Source organism: Lissotriton vulgaris, chromosome 10 (assembly GCF_964263255.1).
Source record: "Lissotriton vulgaris chromosome 10, aLisVul1.2, whole genome shotgun sequence".
Lineage (NCBI taxonomy): Eukaryota > Metazoa > Chordata > Amphibia > Caudata > Salamandridae > Lissotriton > Lissotriton vulgaris.
The window spans coordinates 296,701,049-296,715,040 of record NC_141698.1 but is presented as its reverse complement, the minus strand read 5'-3'; positions in this window follow the sequence as shown (position 1 = coordinate 296,715,040).

Below are 13,992 nucleotides of genomic sequence, written 5' to 3'. Positions count from 1 at the left end.
GACCATTCCACCCCTTCAATGCACGTCAACAACTCAAGAGTCATAATAGCTCTGCCCCTCCAGTAAGAAACGTTTTTGGTTGGCTTGACTACCTGGTTTTCTAACAGTGTCAACCAACACAACTCTCAAAGCGATAGTTTCAATAGAAGATACTGCTAACTAAACTGTAGTTAATTATTGTGGTTGTACTTTGTTCAAAAATAAAAATAATTACTTTGGAGGTGAATCCGGCATCTAAAATGTATATTTTGTTTACTAGTCACACAGACCACTAGTGCCGAGGCTGGCAGTGTCAGTACCAGTGTCATGGAGGCAGCTCAAAAGCGGTTGGAGGGGGGAGTCCCAGAGGTGGCAGGGACAGTAGGTGATAAGTCACATTGCTTGCTTATTGACAAAATAAGTATACTGTATTTGTTAAGTGAGGCAGATATCCGTCATCATCATTCATCACCCAGCTGCCCCTGGTATTTTATCACCCATGACCTAACTGCAGCATGGTTAAATTTGGCACTGCAGTGTTGTCTGTGCAATGTGCATCTGATCAGTTAATGTGGCATTACAATATTTTCAAAGCATTACAAACCGAAAACAAGGTGTGTTTCCCAGTGCCCACTCAGTCACCTCCTACTAGCGCGTTGCTCCATTATTCTTTCCTAAGTTCTGTCCCAACCTACCAAAAAATAGAAAAATCCATTCTTGGCATGTTGCACATTTTTCTGGCCAAGTTATTGATGTGTGTGTGTATATATATGGCGGGCATGCTGAGCGAGATTGAGCTTTAATAAAACGCACTTGTTTGGCACCATTTCTGGGTTCCTCTCTTCGTTTGTCCAGAGCTGTGCAAGATTTGGCAGTCTTGTGGATTGGGACGAGTTTTTCTTGGATATATATATATATATATATATATATATATATATATATATATATATATATATATATATATATATATATATATATATATATATATATATATTACATGGCTTCCATGATGAATATACACCTGTTCAAATTTTTCTATTTTGTCATTTGTAAACTACAGCCTCTGACTAATCCAAAGTTTAGCACATTTCACCCCACTGTTCGATAGCAAAACCTCTACCTTGCCTGATCCCTCTAACTTACCCTGCAGTAGAGTAACTTTCCTGACTACCAAGTGAAGGTATTTGTTGAAAGTTATTTGTGGTGGAGGGTGTGGCTGGGGAGTAAAGTGGGACTAAGGGTCCGATGTAGGTCGGTCGGTAACGGCCGAAAATCGGTATTTTCGGCCGTTACTGATCGGTAAATAGGTGATTGGCATGTAGGGGGCATTATTTTACCGAATCGGTAAAATTACCGATTCGGTAAAATAAAAAATCGGTAAATATACCGAATCTGAGCCACCCATATGTAGGTGGGACTCTACAGAGCATTTCAGTGTGGTGATCTGCATCACCGCACTGAAATGCAAAGTCACACATTTACTGCACCCCCTCAGGTGTCTGGAGTGCTCTTTACTGTGCTCTATGTGAGTAGAGTGAGCAAGGTAGTGGCTGCGCGGTCTGTTCTTCTTGGGACAGGCTTGGGGCTGGCTTAGCTGAGTGCGTTCTGGCATAGGCTACAATGTAACCTATTCACCCCACACCAGCGCAACATCAGCACTGACGTCAGGAGAGTCAGTTTAGATTTTTCCTAATAAGAGAGCAAGAACAGACTTGTGTCAATCAGAACCTCACCTATAGATGGTTTGTGCAAGAGCGAGGCACTGCAATGCATATGTTTTAAACTGCAGAGGCAGCTCCTGCTGTTGCTCACATCGAGCGGGTTAATGTACTACTACTATTTTCGGACCCGTTGGAGTGGTGTCTCAACTGTGCCTGCACTGCAGTCGGGCAGAGCACAGCCATTATGCCGTAGTGAGTGAAGAGTCCTGGCCCTGCCAGGGCCAAGGAAAGTCTATTGTCGCGGCTGGCCAGCCTATTCCTGGGGCTCGCACAGACAAGTGAGTGTGTGGCGGTGCAGCGCCTGCCTCAGTATCCCCTTTGAGAGTAAAAACAAGGTAAAACACAGGAACTTGCCGTGAAGTATCGTGCTGTAGACCAGAGGAGGCTTCGCCAATCACTCAGGAGTAGTCCAGTGATTCCCAGCAGAAGCAGAGCGTCTGCCTGCCAGACACCAACTTTGGTCCTGCTTAACTTACAGTCGGTGCACCTCTGCAGAGACCTGCAACCGAGTGACACCGTGTGCGCCCATCCTCTCGCTGTACCTGAAGACACACCCTTCCCTGTCCCTTCCCTGCCGACTGCAAGCTAAACTGCGAGGACAGAGTCACCCCTGCTGCCAGACTGTGACAGAGAGCAGGAGGCCTACTCTCGGAAAAGGTGACCTTTATTCATTTACTGAGTGAAAATAACTTTATTCTGAATGTTGTGCTGTGTGTTGTGGTGTGTGCATGGCATAGCTGTCAAGATCATCAACTGGCTTATGTGTTATATTTTACAAGTTTCAGGAAATATATGTGTGGACACTTTAATCCGTGCCTTATGAATGACACTTTGACACTTTTTGCTCCATATTTCATGATACCCTTGGACCCGTGCTTGCTTTTATAGGGAATATGACATCACAATCAAAATTGTAGTTTTGCTTTTGATACTGTATGCTGGCTATAAATCCAATGGATTCAAGGCTCCATGAAGACAATCTATGAAAGAAACATATTTTTATTCATGCCTTGAACAAATGTTGTATTGCTCCCATTTCACAACCATGTTTGATGCACTGCAGGGCAAAAAGGCCAACAAAAATTGATTAGATTAAAGGCTGGCCCAAAATGAACACATGCTTTTTAATGTGAGGTAGAGCGGTGATGGTATTGAATGTGGGTTGTTTTTTTTGTGCTACTAAAGATAGCAATAAATGGATGATTTTTGAGGCTTTTAATAGAATGGTGCAACACATCGTTTTTTTTGTTGCTCATATGGGTGTAATTTCTGATATTTATGTGTTTCCCTTGTCTTCATTGCTTGATTTTTGCTCGAGAGAAAGTGTCATTCATAATCAATCAATGGCACTCATAATTACATTGAAATTATGAAAATGTCACACATAAGCAATCTGAAAACCTTGGCAGCTATGAAAACATCCGTAACCTTTAGCCGTTCTTCCAGGTCTCTCGGTTGCTGAACAATTCACATCTTGTAGAGTGACACATCCTTTTCTGAAAAAGAAATGAAAGTGGACAGTAGTTTTTTGTACCATGGATCAAGTATTGTGGCAAAGATGTACTCTTTGGAGGACACATCTATCTTTGCAGCCTTGGATTGATAGACAAGTGAAGTATTAAGCTCTCAACCAAGTGATACGCTTCTTGGTTTACACCGGCGAACCTTTGGGACACCATTTTTAACTGGTACTGTAGCAGATGCAACAACGGGATAGCTTGCCCCATCATACTGCTCTCCTTGCTGACTTCCCATGTCATTACCTTAAAATGAAGTAGCATTTGTGTCAGACATTTGACTAGCCCTCATTTATCCACCCTTAAGGTTATTCTTTTACCAGTTGTATCCCTACTTCTTTGAAAGACATAGTCATTGATCAATTTGTACTGATCAAACAGACTTCACAACATGCAGTAAATTGAGTTTGAACTTGCTGGCACCTCCTTTATGATGCTTAAACCAGTACTCTATTAGCATGCTGAATGATCCTCAACTGCCATCCGGGCTTTAAAAGAATGACTGATATGAATGTAGATTATTCTGTAGGAGACCAGTATGTTGCTGACTGTCTTCTTTTTTGAGAATGTCCTGCACAATCAGGTTGATGCAATGTGCCAAACACAGGACCTTGAAATATCCACCATCTGCCATGACCTTGAAAATATTACTGCCTTTGTCCATGGGAACAAATATATTTCTGAAACCTCTAGGCCTCAGCCATTCAAACACCTTCCTGTTACAGTTGTCCAAGACGTTTGCAGCTGCATGGGATTTCTCCATGGCGAACATTGCTACTGTTACATGCTGCCGAATGCCCTTAAAGCTTTCTTCAGCACTGAGACCAGCAGATAGCTGTTGCCTAACCCCCACAAATGAGATCCTGTGTGCAGTAATGCAAATGTAATCAGTTGCTTAACAACTGGTCCACATGTCTGTCGTCAGGTGGATAGAGTGAACAGCATTCGGGTGAAAAGTTTGTCCAACCAAGTGCAGCACCTTGTGATGGAGCAATGGAACAGCAACTTTAGCAAAATAGGTCCACCAGGCAACCTTCAATTTTGGGCAGATGGCTACCAGAAATTCCAAAAATCCCATTCCTTCCAAAAAGGAAAAAAGGGGAGGTCAAGCCCAAACATTCTAGCAACTTCCTGTTGAACAAATGTGACATTGGGTGGTTGCGTTGATAGGGCCCCTCCTGCTTAAACATGCCCATAATAGTAGCTTGTATTTTATTTTTCATTTGTGGTACCACTGACACATGAAACTTGTCAGTGACAGAAGCTGAACCAGGAGGTGGTAGAATGAATGTGCATAATGGAGGAATTATCACTGTATACAGTGGTGTCAGCAACTGAACCTCATGCTATTTGGAGGTTGCTGACAGAGGTGATGCTGGCACACTGCTGGTGGCAGGGTTGCTTGGTGCTGTAAAGCTGTCATCCACTTTTTCCCCATCACCTCCTATCACCACAATTAGAGCCGATTCCCCTCTCTCATCACCACCATCACACCAGCATTTTTTAAAAGATGCTCCTCCCACCGGATTGTGCGCTGTTTCTTCATTTGGGTAGTTTGTCCTCTAGTACCATAGTATTAACCAGACTGACCTCGACGAACACTAGCATGGACAATGGAGCAAATTGCAATGTTATCCTCCTGCTTGCTAATCCTAAAGAAGTCCCAAAATGGGGAGGACAACCTTCTGTGTGTGGCAATGCTTGAAGAAGAATTGGAGGTAAGTGGGTGTGTCATTGATTTGCCTCTCATAGTGCGTACTTCATCTGAGGTAGTGGTGGATGCAGGCCTCAGCAGTGTTCTCACAAATATGGAAGCTGGTGTTGGTGGAACAGTGCCATATCCCATGGAGCAGGTTGAATAGGAGAGGTAATGTTGGTGTACTCTGAACCAGCCCCCATGACAATGACTAACTCGTCATCCTCATCCCCTTCCATAATTCTAAGGCTATAAGGAACTTTCCTTTTCCCTTAGCTCATGTGGCAGGTCATGGACTCAGCCGAGGTCCAATTCATGTCCAGATCATCAGAAGGGGGGTTTGGAGTAGATGGTGGAGTACTCTGTCTTTTTCTTGGTGGTGATTGGGAAGCCAATGGTTCAAGAAGAGTTTCATCTTGCTCAGCAGGAAGCTCAACCTCCTGTTCTGCTCCTGCTTCTGGAAGATTTACTGCTGGCTGCGGCTCCTGTTGTCCACTTTGCTCAGTTTCTTGTGATGATTGGGTACTAGTTTGTAGTCACACTTCTCATTGCTATTATTGAAGTGGCTGCCTCGCTGAGAGATATGACACTACAAAAAAGGTTGCGCGTTTAGCAGCCCCATCTGCTGCACTGTCTTAAAGAGAACATTATCCAAGTAAACCAAGCCTTTGCTGTAAACCAAGTAATCCATGGTAAACCAGTGAACTTGTCATGTTAATTATTATTATAATCTCTGTATTTTTGTAGAATCAATCTGGAGACAGATAGATACCAATGAATACTTTATTCATGCATTTTCAAAACGCTTTCTGTAGCCAATCCAAGCTTTAACATGAGCGTGTGCAGTCAATCATATTGCAATGCAGGACTTTCAATATAAACCAATGCATTTCGAACCTGTCTGGTTCTTCGTCAGGGGTTGCTGTAACAGATTTAGAAAAATGCACTTAGCCAACCACTCTAAAATGTAACCTGCCCAATACCTTAAAAAACGAAAAAATAATAACACTTGGTTCAACCAAAATTCACCTCCCTTAACCACCCTAAAAGTTACCCCACCAACTAACCTATGAGAAACATAGCCTGCCCAATACCTGAAGAAACAAGAAAATAATAACCCTTAATTCAACCAGAAATCACCCCCCTTGATCAACCTCACAGTCACCCCATTTAAACTACCCCTTGTCCATTCCCTTCTGAAATTCACAAACCCCTATTTACCTTGTGAAAGCCAAAACCTTCATATCTCCACTGCTGCTTCAAAAAAATAATTCCCAATGCTCACTCCCTCCCAGCTCTTAAACTGCTCACACAGGTGTGCTCAATACAAACATGTGACTACCTGACTTAAAGGAAAACTACCTCTTTATTGAACATAACGCTAGTACAAAACCCATAATGCATTGCCCCTGCTATGCATAAACCGAACCTAATTCACCCAAAACAATGAAGAACTAAATAAAAAACCCTGCGTGCACTGAAGAATCAACCTAAATATTCAACTGTACATAGAAAAAGTGTTGTGTGATACATAATTTTGTCAAAAAATTTATAAAAACAATGAAATCTTCTATAATAATCAGAAAAAATAAGATAATGCCCGTTAAGTGATATGGCCTTAGCCTTAGGTTGCAGTGGTGCCGTTGATGTGGAAGTGCTGTACTCAGCTTCCTGTGCGAAGGGCAGTGCAGCAGGCACAATGCATTTCTCTAAAATGATGATGGTTGGCACGCCAATAGTGGCAATGGCAGTCAACTTCTTCTTCTTCTCACAGGCACCTTTTTTTGTGGCCATCTTCAAGCTCTTTCAGTTGGCGCTCTGCTGCAAAAGTAGCAGAGGAGGCGGACTCATGTGTTGTGGTCATGTCACTTTGTGCCGGCCTTCTGTCTGGCAGTACTGTGAGTGATGTCTCTTGGGCACCTAAAAGCAAACAATCAAGAAAAACGTGCAGTGAAACTTGGCATTATTTCAGTTTAAATCATTCTTACTACAGCCAATATAATGTAGTGAGGTTATCCCAAATAATTAAGAACAATAATGTATGCATTCCACACCACCAGAACATAATATTTCAATAAGGATAACAGTATACAGATGTAACTGTTTGCTTTATGTGCATCTAAGGGGATACACCTGTGACGGGCAAGGGGATGCATGGGAAAATTGAATAATACTTAAAAATGTAATGCTGATGTGCACCTATGGCAGTCAGGGGGTCCAGGGTACAATGTAATAATCCTTAAAAAATAAATGATGGTGTGTGACTATGGCAGCTGGGGGTCCAGCCGAAAATGGCATCATCCTCAAAGAATAAATGTTGAAGTGCACCTATAGCAGGAAGGGTGTTGAGGAGAAAAGTGAATAATCCTTAAAAAATAAATGCTGGTGTGCACCTAATTGCAGACAAAGAGCAGTCTCTTTGTCTGCAATTCCTGCTCTGTATATATATACTGGACTTTGAGGACTTTATATATGTGATATCACAAGTAGGTTCAAAACCTTTTGTATAAGGGTGCTGTTGGTTTGATAGAGGGCAGGCACCAGTATTTATTTGTACTTTTAGTCACATTTTTAATTTGCTTGTGGTTTTGGTGAGTGGCCGGAGTTTCAAAAGGGGTTATTCCTTCCTAGTGAGCCTTCCACCACAAAATCCAAATGAAAAGTGACCTGGAGCTGGGCAAAGCAGTGGGAGGAGCCTGCTGGACAGTAAGAGGAAGTTTGGAGTCTCTGAGCACTTCCTTCTTGTTGAAAAAAAAAGTAAAATAAAGAATTGCTTTTCGCAGTAAAAAACAACCTTCAAAGTCCGTTGGAGTAGAATATTCACTCGAAAATATGATTTTGAGTTGATTTAGCTGCTTATCGAGTAGAAAAACTGCTCGAGTAGCAGTCAGTGCTGCACACACTCGCCAGCATCACAAAAATGGCGCCAGAAGGCTCTGTGGTAACCGGAAGCTGCACTATAGACTAGTAAATCTTGCGCCCACTCGCTAGTGGCAAACAAATCTCACCGTGCTTGCCAGCATACTCTAAAACCAGTCTTGCACATACCAATGTAATGATAATTCTGCCATGCGCCAGAATGGGAAATTTAGCAGGAACTCCATGTTACATGCATAGCGCGGAGTTCCCCAAGGCGGACAACTACGCAAGCGGAATTATAATTCCGCCTGGGCTTAACAAACATCACTCAAACATGTTATCCTTATTTTAAAATGTTTTAATGACATAACATTGAGAGTGACTACTGATCAAGGTGAAAATGCTTTATTAACATTATCAAGTGATTTACACACTATTGCATTTATGCACACGTGTGATGGTTTTTTTAACATGTGGTTTACTGATCTTGTACCCTTTAAAATGGCAATAGGCATTCTGCACAATATGGCAGGTCTCATCAAACGGTTACAGTACTACAAGCATGTCACCCAATCCTCTAGCTAGGTTTGTTCTCTAGAAACGTGAATACAAACGTACCTGCAGGGGAAGTTACAAGTGATAGATATGGATGTGAATGCAATGTAGCATCAGCAACAGCTTTAGGAACTTCAGGCATGATGAGAACCTTCATCAATGAGGTATGAGACAAATTACTTTATTTAGAGTTTGACTGATGTAGGAGATCAGCCAAAATGTGGTGGATCTCCTGTCCTCCCCGTAAAGGACCCCTTTGAATTGTAAATGTGGAGAACATGATATTTGCATAAGCATTTCTAAAAAAGGCTTTAAGTGCTGCATGTATCTGTAAAGTAGAGTTGCGACAAAGTCACACACATAGTGACCAGTTATGAGACTGCAAAAGGGTTATTAACACTATCATAAAAGACAAATAGCCTGGATTTTGAAACAGCAAGATTTTGCCTGGCAGCAACTGCAGTCACCTGTGTATGATCACAAAAGGCAGCTGCCTTAAATGTTGTAGCTGCTAGAATAAAGATAAATGTGCCTGCTTTATAAAAGAAAATCTGCTGGAGATGTGAAAATAAAAGTGCTTGCACATTTATGAATTGTTATGAGTATGTGGAGTAGTACTACAGGTACCTAGTACATTGCTTCTGAAGTGTTTGCATCTATAACGTTTGTTATGGTCTGGGCATCGCTAGGTCCTCTTTCCTGCTGAGCTGGCAGTTCATTTTTTTCCATTGAAATTTAAAGGTATGGTTGAGCTTTAAACATTAATGCCATATTAAAAAGTAAAATTACATCTTTTTGGTGTAGATTTAAAATGAAGCATTTTCAGCACATATGATTAGTCATTAGAATCCTTTTTCTGTTTTATTATTATCATTAGGGTGCACAATGTTTTAGTGAAAGGAGGTTTGCCAATGGTGATGATTTTTATCTTGTTATTACTGAGTTGGTGTTAGCACTTGAGACCTGTTGATTCTTCTTTCCTTCGGTCGGTGAATCTTTTTTTAGTTGTCTGTCAGGTAAAAGGGAGTTAGCATAATTTTAACCACCATGACAATGAACCCAATGTAGTTATGCAATAAGGCCAAGATTACAAAATGAAGTTAATGGATTTTATTACAAACTCGAAAAAAACTGATGTAGATAAGTCACAGAAGCATGTTATAAAATCCTAACGAAATTCAGCCTAAACTCCAAGAAACACACCAAAAACTCAGTGGCAGCTACACAAAAGGTGAGGAAGAGGATCTGAAGATTATACTGTAGAATGTGATCATCCTGCCTAATCATTAATGAGTTTAAAGGAAATCTACCTAATCCTGCTCCATACTGAAATTGTGGAAATTCTGTTGAATCTAGGGCAAGCAAGGAACAGGTGTCAGCATCAGGAGTCTTTCTTAAAAGTACCCCAAACCTAAGGAATGTATAGAATAAAGCAACACAGTGAGAAAAATAGCAAAGAGGTCTGAATCTCTAAGAGTATCTGCTCTCTAGCTAACAATACAATATCTATTAACAAACAAGTATTCAAGGAAACCCGCGTCATCCGCTCCAGTACATTCCCATCTCCCTTAGTAGGGATTGGCAACTTTCGACTCTTCTTCCACACCTTCTACTGGGCACATTTGATCGACCTTGAACATCCTTTCTCTGCCATGAGAACTCGTCTCCAACTTTGTGAATGCGTCCTGTTCTTGCCAGAAGTATCCTCCCATACCTTACTCTTGCTACAAATAAGAAATTCCTTTTCACTGACTAATGAAGCCTTGAATCTGCACCTGGAGAGAAGAGAACAAACATTCAAGCAAAAGAATTCTCATGTGAAAGTTAAACTCTGAAAATCTGAAGCTTAAGGCCTTTAGTTACAGTTAGTTAGTACAGCACATAAAGTGCATTCAGCATTTAAATATATGGGCATGTACAGTTATAGTTGACATATAAGAATGAATATTATAGGTAACAAACCATGGTTACATATGAATAGGTGTTATATCTCAATACTTTCAGTTAACTAAGAACGAGAACTTTATTTTCTCTAGACACCCTTCACATTAGTACATACATACATTAAATGAATCTATACTTCTAATATGGAACATTTCAGAAATACATTGAAACTCCATTACTCATTATATTGTTAGGCCACACAAAAGAAGTACCAATCATGCCCAAACCAATGTGTATATATGTAATGTATAAGGGTGGAGCCAAAATTATGCTCCTCCAATTCCCCCCCTGGTTGCAAATCACACCATCACAATTAATCCCTAGATTTTATCAGTTAACTGATTATAACCTAATGATTTTCATTGCCTTTCATCTAAGTTTCTCTAGACATTTCATCTTATCATAATAATTGCCTTGTTTCTCCGAGTCCGAATTGTATGTACCTTTGTTTTGCAACCGCAATTGCATTTCCAAAACACTTGCAGTTTTCCACCTACTTCAAGTAGGTGGACAGCCACTCGCAAACGGGAAGGGGACCCCAGGGGACCCCTTCCCTTTGTGAGTGGCATTCAAAATATTTTTAAGAGCAGGCCATGGACCACTGTCTTCTTTTAGAAAATGAAACAGTAACGCTTCATTTTTCTTTTTTTAAATGCATCCCGTTTTCATTTAAAGAAAACGGACTGCAATTAAAAAAAAACTGCTTTATTGTGATTCACAAGTCAGGAGAACTGTAATTTATTGACAGTGTTCATGTATTGTGCTGTGATATTTTTGGAACTACTGACCTTTGTTAATCACCATGTGAATGTGATGGATATATGTCACACCACCCTGTCCTTGTCCACTACCCTCACATCTCCACTTTGATCACAATCACTCCTCATTTCCGGCTTCCCAACTCTGAGCACCCAATAGCGTATATACTCACATTAACAAAAGAGAATTGAGCAACTGCGTTGCCAAAACCAAAAGTCATAACCTCATTGTAAATAAATTGCACTCCTTGCATAATTGATTTTAAAGTTGGTACTGTGTATGCGACTCCTTGTGTGTTTTCTTAAATAACTGTTTTGTGCTACTTGACCATTTTTGTACTGTATTACTGACCCGGTTCTTTTAGCCTTTCGGGTATCCCCTTTGATACACAACCCATCATGAATATTAATAAGGCAGGCAATTTGCGACCACATTAGGAATCACAAACAGCATCTGAGACACTTTTGGACATTCATATTTGCGAGTCGCATATTGCAAATCGCAAAACAATGCAATTTGGGACTTGCAAATTGGTAGGGTCGTACATCCGGCCCAAAGCTCCTTCTGTAATAGTAGACAACCTATCAACTACAGTGGACACTTTTCTAATCTTAATGTCATTCAATATTACTGCTACAATTATGATAATTGCACAAGAAACATTGCCTCCAGTACTAGCTTTTGGGTCTATTCTTTTTTCCCCACCAAGGATGATCAAAATTCTCTACATGATACATCATGAGAAAAACTACACCTAGGTATTGTGGGCCATACCATTTCTTGGGCAATCGAAATACACATTTTCCCACAAATAAACTAAACTCCAGTAATCACAGGCTCGACTCCATCACATACACTCCTTCCAACAAAGTATCCAACTCGTATTTCTCATTTTGTATACATAATTTTCATGTATGCTGCCAAGCTACAGACAAAGGGCTTCATTTATGAAAAGTGTTGCATCGTTGCGGGACAACAACAATGCAACACTTTTCAGTGCGCCATCCTTGCGACACCATGGATGTGCCGTATTTACTGTACGGCGCTCCATGTCGCAAGGATTTCTGACGCATCTGTCCGTGCTAAATTGACACATTGCTGTAGTGTGTCTGAAAACAGATGCTCATAACAATTGTAATTTTAATGGAGACTATGTTAATGAGGGAATAGATTAAACCGATTACAACCTTTTGCTAACAATTGCTGACACATGGGAGGAAGTTAAGAGGCGTCAAGAAGTCACAGAGACAGAACAACAGATTTGGGTAAAAGCAGGTTGTGTAAAGAGGGATGATGACATTTGGGTTTCAGAAGATGGAAGCCTAATAGTTTGTTGCCACCTGTAGACAGAGATGCCATGGTTCAGTTGATTCAACAGACGTGGTTTAATCCCAAGTTCAGATTAATGGAAGAAGCTTTCTGTCACAGGTGTGTTGTTTGTCAACAGATGATTGTAGGGAAAAAGACTGCAGTTACATTGAGTCGCATAGGAAGGTCAGGAGGTCCCTTTAACAGAATGCAACTGGACTTTATTGAGATGCTTGTGTGCCATGGTCTAAGATACGTCCTGGTAGTAGTGTGCATTTTTCCATGATGGGTGAAGCCCACCCAACTAGGAGAAAGGATAAACTCACTGTAGCTAAATTATTGCTGAGGGAACTCATCCCTAGGTTCTCCTTTAGCCTCTTCTGCTTCATCTCAATCTCGCATCTGCAGTACTTGGCATAAGGCCAAAATCTCATCAATGGACTTATTTTGCCAACATATCAAATGCTTTATTATTATTATTATTATTATTGCATTCTTATATAGCGCCAGAATCGACCCCCGAAGGGGTATCTCCGCGCTTGCCTTGGAAACCCGCCCTGTGAGATAGCCCCTACAGGGCATCCCCAAGGTGAAAGCCAGGCATCCCGGGGGGCCGTTGTGGAGATTAAGCAAGCTTAATGCCCAGAGTTGCAGAGTGTGAACCCATGATTAGGTCAGGCACCGAAGCGAGAATTATCGAGTCCGTGGACATTCGAGCTCAACACCCTGCCGCGTCGGGAATTGAACCCTGGTCCCGGGTCTGACCTCTGCTTCAGGGTCTTCCTGCTCTAACCAGTGAGCCACACTTCTCCATCATGCTAATTTCACATACCAGTCCTCTCACAAATCTGGACACAAACTGACCAATATCTTTAGGCTCCAATGTCTCCATTCTGCTGTACTGCTTAAAAGCCTGGAACAATCTCTCACAGAATGCACGAATCTTCTCTTTAGGTTCTTGGGTTGTCATGTCAATCTTAACCCAATCAATATCTTGTGGTGTCCAAGTCATGACCTGATCATACTTTTTTGTTACCTCCTTTAGCATGCCCTTTTACTGAGTGAATGGCAGGGCTGTTAAAGACATAATAGGAATCTACTAAAAAAAATCATCCTCAATGCACATTTCCTGAAGACAAATAATTGCTGACTTTTGAGACCTCAGATACTTTGTTTTTTCATTTTCAAGCCCGACATGTTCCATGAAAGAAGAGATTTTTTTGCTAAACAGCCCTTTTAAATGCAGTGTTCATTCATTTCTATTTCATTCAGTCAGTCAAACAAAAGTTTATTTGGACTACTTAGTCCTTAAACATTTAAAATATCCATACACAGAGACTCTTATAATCTAAAACCTTAAATAAATACTATCATAAAAAATGCACACATTTATAATTCATTAAACTTTTCGGTGATCCGTATAAAATACTGTACATCTGGTAATATTTAAAAACAAGTATTTCAGTACGATTCACATTTAAGGATTTATTTTACTTTTTGAATGAACTTCCCCATCGCGCAAGCTATACCTTAGTTACTCATTTCAGTTAAAAGATGTACTGCTTGTACCCTATTTTAATACCATACTTTTTAAAAATTGGATATAAAAACACTTTCCAGATATCCAACATTTTCTGATCGTCCAATAAAATAT